The sequence below is a fragment of the Oncorhynchus tshawytscha genome, linkage group LG03, assembly GCF_018296145.1.
Source record: "Oncorhynchus tshawytscha isolate Ot180627B linkage group LG03, Otsh_v2.0, whole genome shotgun sequence".
Lineage (NCBI taxonomy): Eukaryota > Metazoa > Chordata > Actinopteri > Salmoniformes > Salmonidae > Oncorhynchus > Oncorhynchus tshawytscha.
The window spans coordinates 1,192,640-1,199,696 of record NC_056431.1 but is presented as its reverse complement, the minus strand read 5'-3'; positions in this window follow the sequence as shown (position 1 = coordinate 1,199,696).

Below are 7,057 nucleotides of genomic sequence, written 5' to 3'. Positions count from 1 at the left end.
AGGTCAGTCCCGTATTTTTCCCAGGGATGCTTTGGTGCTTCGTGTGGCCTCAGCATCTCTTCCTGCTGCATCACATCCCATGCAGTGCAGGTGCTACATTGTGCCATGTATGTTCTCAGCTGTGCGTTCATGCCTGGCCAGTAGACACATTCACAAGCTCTTCTCTGTTCCTATCTGTGAGCAATGGATTCTCTGCATTATCTCTGACCTCAGGGCAGTAGGCACAATGCCTCGCTCACCTCTGAAGATAACTCCATTTTGCACACTCAGCTCATCTCTGTTGTGAAAATACATGGCTACTTCCAAGGGTACATGTTTTTTCACTTCAGGCCACCCCTGCAGGATCACATTTTTCAGTGTCTGCAGCTCCCGGTCCACCTCAGTGGCTCTCTGGGTGGCCTTTACTCTCAACACAGGGAAGTAGTGTATTATATTGATTGATTCCACTTCCAAATTCAATCACGAAGCAATAGAATGAGTCTTATAGAAATATATTAAATTATATAAACTCCAAGTAGCCAGAAAATAATTAATTAAATAGAAACCCCTCCCAGCAATGTACAATTTACCATACAGACAGTGTAGCGCTTCTCATTATTTTTCTGTGACAAAGTCTATGGGAACAGCTGTCATCAAGGCCAAGGGTGGCTACTTTGAAGAATCTCATATAAAATATATTTTGATTTAACACTTTTTTTTGGTTTCTACATGATTCCATGTGTTATTTTATAGTTTTGATGTCTTTACTATTATTCTACAATTTATAACATAGTAAAAATAAAGAAACTTTTGACTGGTACTGTAGTCACAAACTCTTCTTCTCAACACATCAATAGAACATCAACCTTGAATCCCATCATCCATCTTCTCAGTTCAACTTCAACAGACGTTCTTGAATGAACACTCCTACCCTGAGTTTCAGTGTTCGGTTCTAAATGAACCTATTAAAACTCACGGACACTTAAAGCTCAAACCTAGTAGCTACTAAAAACAATTGGATACCATGAAATTGGGGAGAAGGGGTAAAAAATTTAAAATTATAGACTGATCATTTCTTTGTCAGTGGGCAAAACATACAAAATCAGCAGGGGATCAAGTACTTTTTCCCCCTCACTGTATATACTACCACTGGTGGAAATATGTAGTTTGTCTTATGACCCAATGGGGGAAGCTACTATCTTATGACCCCTTTGGGTCATAAGACAAAATACATATTATACCCCTCTGCAAAACATGACTTAGTACTTGGTGGCAAAACTCTTGTTGGCAATCACAGAGGTCAGACGTTTCTTGTAGTTGGCCACCAGGTTTGCACACATCTCAGGAGGGATTTTGTCTCACTCCTCTTTGCAGATCTTCTCCAAGTCATTAAGTTTGAGGCTGACGTTTGGCAACTCGAACCTTCAGCTCCCTCCACAGATTTTCTATGGGATTAAGGTCTGGAGACTGGCTAGGCCACTCCAGGACCTTAATGTGCTTCTTCTTGAGCCACTCCTTTGTTGCCTTGGCTGTGTGTTTTGGGTCATTGTCATGCCGGAATACCCATCCACGACCCATTTTCAATGCCCTGGCTTAGGGAAGGAGGTTCTCACCCAAGATTTGACGGTACATGGCCCCGTCCATCGTCCCTTTGATGCGGTGAAGTTGTCCTGTCCCCTTAGCAGAAAAACACCCCCAAAGCATAATGTTTCCACCTCCATGTTTGACGATGGGGATGGGCAGCATTCCTTCTCCTCCAAACACGGCGAGTTGAGTTGATGCCAAAGAGCTCCATTTTGGTCTCATCTGACCATAACGCTTTCACCCAGTTGTCCTCTGAATCATTCAGATGTTCATTGGCAAACTTCAGACGAGCATGTATATGTGCTTTCTTGAGCAGGGGACCTTGCGGGCGCTGCAGGATTTCAGTCCTTCATGGCATAATGTGTTACCAATTATTTTCTTGGTGACTATGGTCCCACCTGCCTTCAGATCATTGACAAGATCCTCCCGTGTAGTTCTGGGTTGATCCTCACCGTTCTCATGATCATTGCAACTCAACGAGGTGAGATCTTGCATGGAGCCCCAGGCCGAGGGAGATTGACAGTTCTTTTGTGTTTCTTCCGTTTGCGTATAATCGCACCAACTGTTGTCACCTTCTCACCAAGCTGCTTGGCGATGGCCTTGTAGCCCATTCCAGCCTTGTGTAGGTCTACAATCTTGTCCCTGACATCCTTGGAGAGCTCTTTGGTCTTGGCCATGGTGGAGAGTTTGGAATCTGATTGATTGCTTCTGTGGACAGGTGTCTTTTGTACAGGTAACAAAATGAGATTAGGAGCACTCCCTTTAAGAGTGTGCTCCTAATCTCAGCTCGTTACCCGTATAAAAGACACCTGAAAGCCAGAAATCTTTCTGATTGAGAGGAGGTCAAACACTTATTTCCCTCATTAAAATGCAAATCAATTTATAACATTTTTGACATGTGTTTTTCTGGATTTTTTTGTTGTTATTCTGTCTCTCACTGTTCAAATAAACCTACCATTAAAATTATAGACTGATCATTTATTTGATCAAATACTTTTTTACGTCACTGTATACCCCAATTTGGGTGATGTATTACATCTCTATTTCTAGGCAGAAAATGAAGTGACGCTGGCAATAAACTGTTACTTCTCCCTTAATGTGATCTGACCTCGGCCCCCTTCCTCACTAAACCACATCTCTCCACCCTTATCAGTGCCTGCCAAGATGTGATCGTCTTTCCTTCACTCAGTACATTCCAAGCTTAATTGCCTCTACCATATACATCCCTCCTACAGATACCCATTAACTTCTGGTGTAGAAACCAGACTATGGCACTCCTCATGTCTCTAGCATCACTGCTGATTAAAAATATTAAAAGTTTAGAAATCCAAACTCATCAACAGTTACAGTACATCCCCTCTAATGAAGATGCAGTAAATATGGATATTGTAGCGAATAAAAAAGAACCATGATGACGATGACTACAGCAGCTGATATCCCAAAGGCAAGCCCAAATGTTATCCCTGATACACACCAATCACCAAAACATCTCTTGTGCTCTGTTGAAGAGGAGAGGAAGGAAGGGCAGATCAGCATCAAACACACAGCCACATTTTATTTTCTCTAATCTTATGCATTGTATTTACCACTATGTTTTGGAATATCAAATCTTGCAATGTTATTGTATGGAAGGTGTTAAATAAACCAGTTTATAATTAGTGTTACTATAGTATCATTTAGTTTATTCAGTGCTGGTAGTTAACTAAGTGCTGCCATTGTAATAAAGATCCACTCAATCCAGGCCTATCAAAGTGTATGCCTGCTACTACTGCTGCCAAGAGAGTCAATAAACCCTCTGAATCAAGCAGACATTAGATAACAAAGGCATGTATTCAGGAAGTTATAGTATACCGTAGTTAACAGGAAGTGGCAGATTACTGGAGCCATAGCAACAATACCAAGATCTCTTAAATTACTGTGAGTCATCACCTGGTTCCATGGGTTCACAATACAGTTACCTAGAAAAGTTCAAAGACACATTGTTCAAGTTGGTAGAAAAACCCAGCAGGCCTTGAGACTGCCTCACACACACACAGTTGCACATACAGTGCCTTGCGAAAGTATTCGGCCCCCTTGAACTTTGCGACCTTTTGCCACATTTCAGGCTTCAAACATAAATATATAAAACTGTATTTTTTTGTGAAGAATCAACAACAAGTGGGTCACAATCATGAAGTGGAACGACATTTATTGGATATTTCAAACTTTTTTAACAAATCAAAAACTGAAAAATTGGGCGTGCAAAATTATTCAGCCCCCTTAAGTTAATACTTTGTAGCGCCACCTTTTGCTGCGATTACAGCTGTAAGTCGCTTGGGGTATGTCTCTATCAGTTTTGCACATTGAGAGACTGACATTTTTTCCCATTCCTCCTTGCAAAACAGCACGAGCTCAGTGAGGTTGGATGGAGAGCATTTGTGAACAGCAGTTTTCAGTTCTTTCCACAGATTCTCGATTGGATTCAGGTCTGGACTTTGACTTGGCCATTCTAACACTTGGATATGTTAATTTTTGAACCATTCCATTGTAGATTTTGCTTTATGTTTTGGATCATTGTCTTGTTGGAAGACAAATCTCCGTCCCAGTCTCAGGTCTTTTGCAGACTCCATCAGGTTTTCTTCCAGAATGGTCCTGTATTTGGCTCCATCCATCTTCCCATCAATTTTAACCATCTTCCCTGTCCCTGCTGAAGAAAAGCAGGCCCAAACCATGATGCTGCCACCACCATGTTTGACAGTGGGGATGGTGTGTTCAGGGTGATGTTGTGTGGCTTTTACGCCAAACATAACGTTTTGCATTGTTGCCAAAAAGTTCAATTTTGGTTTCATCTGACCAGAGCACCTTCTTCCACATGTTTGGTGTCTCTCCCAGGTGGCTTGTGGCAAACTTTAAACGACACTTTTTATGGATATCTTTAAGAAATGGCTTTCTTCTTGCCACTCTTCCATAAAGGCCAGATTTGTGCAATATACGACTGATTGTTGTCCTATGGACAGAGTCTCCCACCTCAGCTGTAGATCTCTGCAGTTCATCCAGAGTGATCATGGGCCTCTTGGCTGCATCTCTGATCAGTCTTCTCCTTGTATGAGCTGAAAGTTTAGAGGGACGGCCAGGTCTTGGTAGATTTGCAGTGGTCTGATACTCCTTCCATTTCAATATTATCGCTTGCACAGTGCTCCTTGGGATGTTTAAAGCTTGGGAAATCTTTTTGTATCCAAATCCGGCTTTAAACTTCTTCACAACAGTATCTCGGACCTGCCTGGTGTGTTCCTTGTTCTTCATGATGCTCTCTGCGCTTTTAACGGACCTCTGAGACTATCACAGTGCAGGTGCATTTATACGGAGACTTGATTACACACAGGTGGATTGTATGTATCATCATTAGTCATTTAGGTCAACATTGGATCATTCAGAGATCCTCACTGAACTTCTGGAGAGAGTTTGCTGCACTGAAAGTAAAGGGGCTGAATAATTTTGCACGCCCAATTCTTCAGTTTTTGATTTGTTAAAAAGTTTGAAATATCCAATAAATGTCGTTCCACTTCATGATTGTGTCCCACTTGTTGTTGATTCTTCACAAAAAAATACAGTTTTATATCTTTATGTTTGAAGCCTGAAATGTGGCAAAAGGTCGCAAAGTTCAAGGGGGGCGAATACTTTCGCAAGGCACTGTATGTCATGTAATTACATGGGGTTTCAGGTTATTGGTGTAATTACATAGAACAATACAGTAAGAACATTAGTAACTAACTTGAAAGCATATTAGTCGAATTACATTCAAATGTACATTCACTTTGTTTACAGTTGAGTAACTAATAGATTCTACTACTATTACTACCACTACCACCACTACTACTGCCACTACTACTACTGTAAACAGATACACAGAGGAAATCAGATGAACTGTTCTGAAAGAGCTAGACATTCAGTATAATGAAGTCTCATAAGTTAGCTCACTAAATGGGCCATTTAAGGTTGCAGACTGGCTCATTGTGTCTCTGAGCATTCTGTGTGGGGGGTGAGTATTTAGGTACTTCCACAACTACAAAGTGTAATGAAGTGCTATTTCCTATGCAAATGACCAGCTTACTGCTATTGCATTGCTATAACGGAGACAACACATAGCAACGTATTGACAACACATAGCAACGTATTGACAACACATAGCAACGTATTTTCACAGTAAAACATGTTAGGGCACACACAGAATATCTCTCACACACACACTCACTTAAATCATCCACAACACTGTCAAAACAGGATACATCCTAGCCACAGGTGCCAGCCGTCAGTTCGGCCACAACATCTTGCCAAGACAAGAACGCACACACATACACACACTCATTGCGAGGACACCAAGATAAGAACGCACACACATTACACACACTCACTGCGAGGACACACAGACTTGACAAGACAGGAATGCACACACATACACACACTCATTCCCTCTCCTGGGGATGGGTTCCAAAGACAAAGAACTCTTCCAACTGCCAATGGGACGCCAACACCAGTCTGGAGGGAACTGCCAATCAACTACCAGCAACCTACCAGAGGCCTGATCTACCAGAATCTACCTACGTCATACCCATGAATAAAATGACTGTACACAATGTATCGGGGCTTTTTTCTGAAGGTTCCCTATGAGCCAGACGAACGAGAGTCCGTGCACACTTTGCCAGATATCTCTACACTGTTAAAATAAACTGCCTTTACTATACCTGATCCACCCTGTCCAGTGTTTCAACTTGGTCTCCTGTATCGATTCATCAACAAAAGCAGTGTGAATATGAAGGGGGTGAGATAATGTAGGTGTCTAATCTGGATTCTCATTACTGGTGAGAACATCTCAGCATGGTTTCACTGCATTGTTCTTAGAAAGACCAAGTCTCTACTTTGCTACTGGTGATTTGACAATAACACTGTAATATGGACTCACACTCACTAAGACACTCTGCTTTACGAAATGACAGCTATAAGAGATGGAGAAAAAACTGGTTAACAGAAGGCAGAGAGAGGAAATAGTCACGAGGCATCCTGAACATGTCTGGGCATGTCTGCACTCTCTGGCCTAAAATGGTCATGAATCCAGCTGCTACTGTATTTTCTATGTGCTCATGACATTGATAGCCAGTGTTAATATGTGGTGAGTATTGGCACAACATGGCTACTGTGCATTACCCAAATAGTGAGTTCTACACACAGGTGTTGCATGATGTGAGCTTGCCTTTATAAAGCAGCTACATCATGAGTATGCAAATGTAATCCATAATCATGATCTTAATTTTCATGTTGTCCCAACACAAACAGTAACCATACAGTAACAACAGGGTTGTAGTGGAGGGTAAACATATTCTACACACCGTTGTATTATGTGTGTATTCCAGTACTTCAGTCTGTCCATGCAGCATATGATAGATTGACTGGTCTGAACCACAACACGATCTTTGTCAATCTCTTTGCTGTTAGTGAGAACAGTGCCCTAAATAAAATA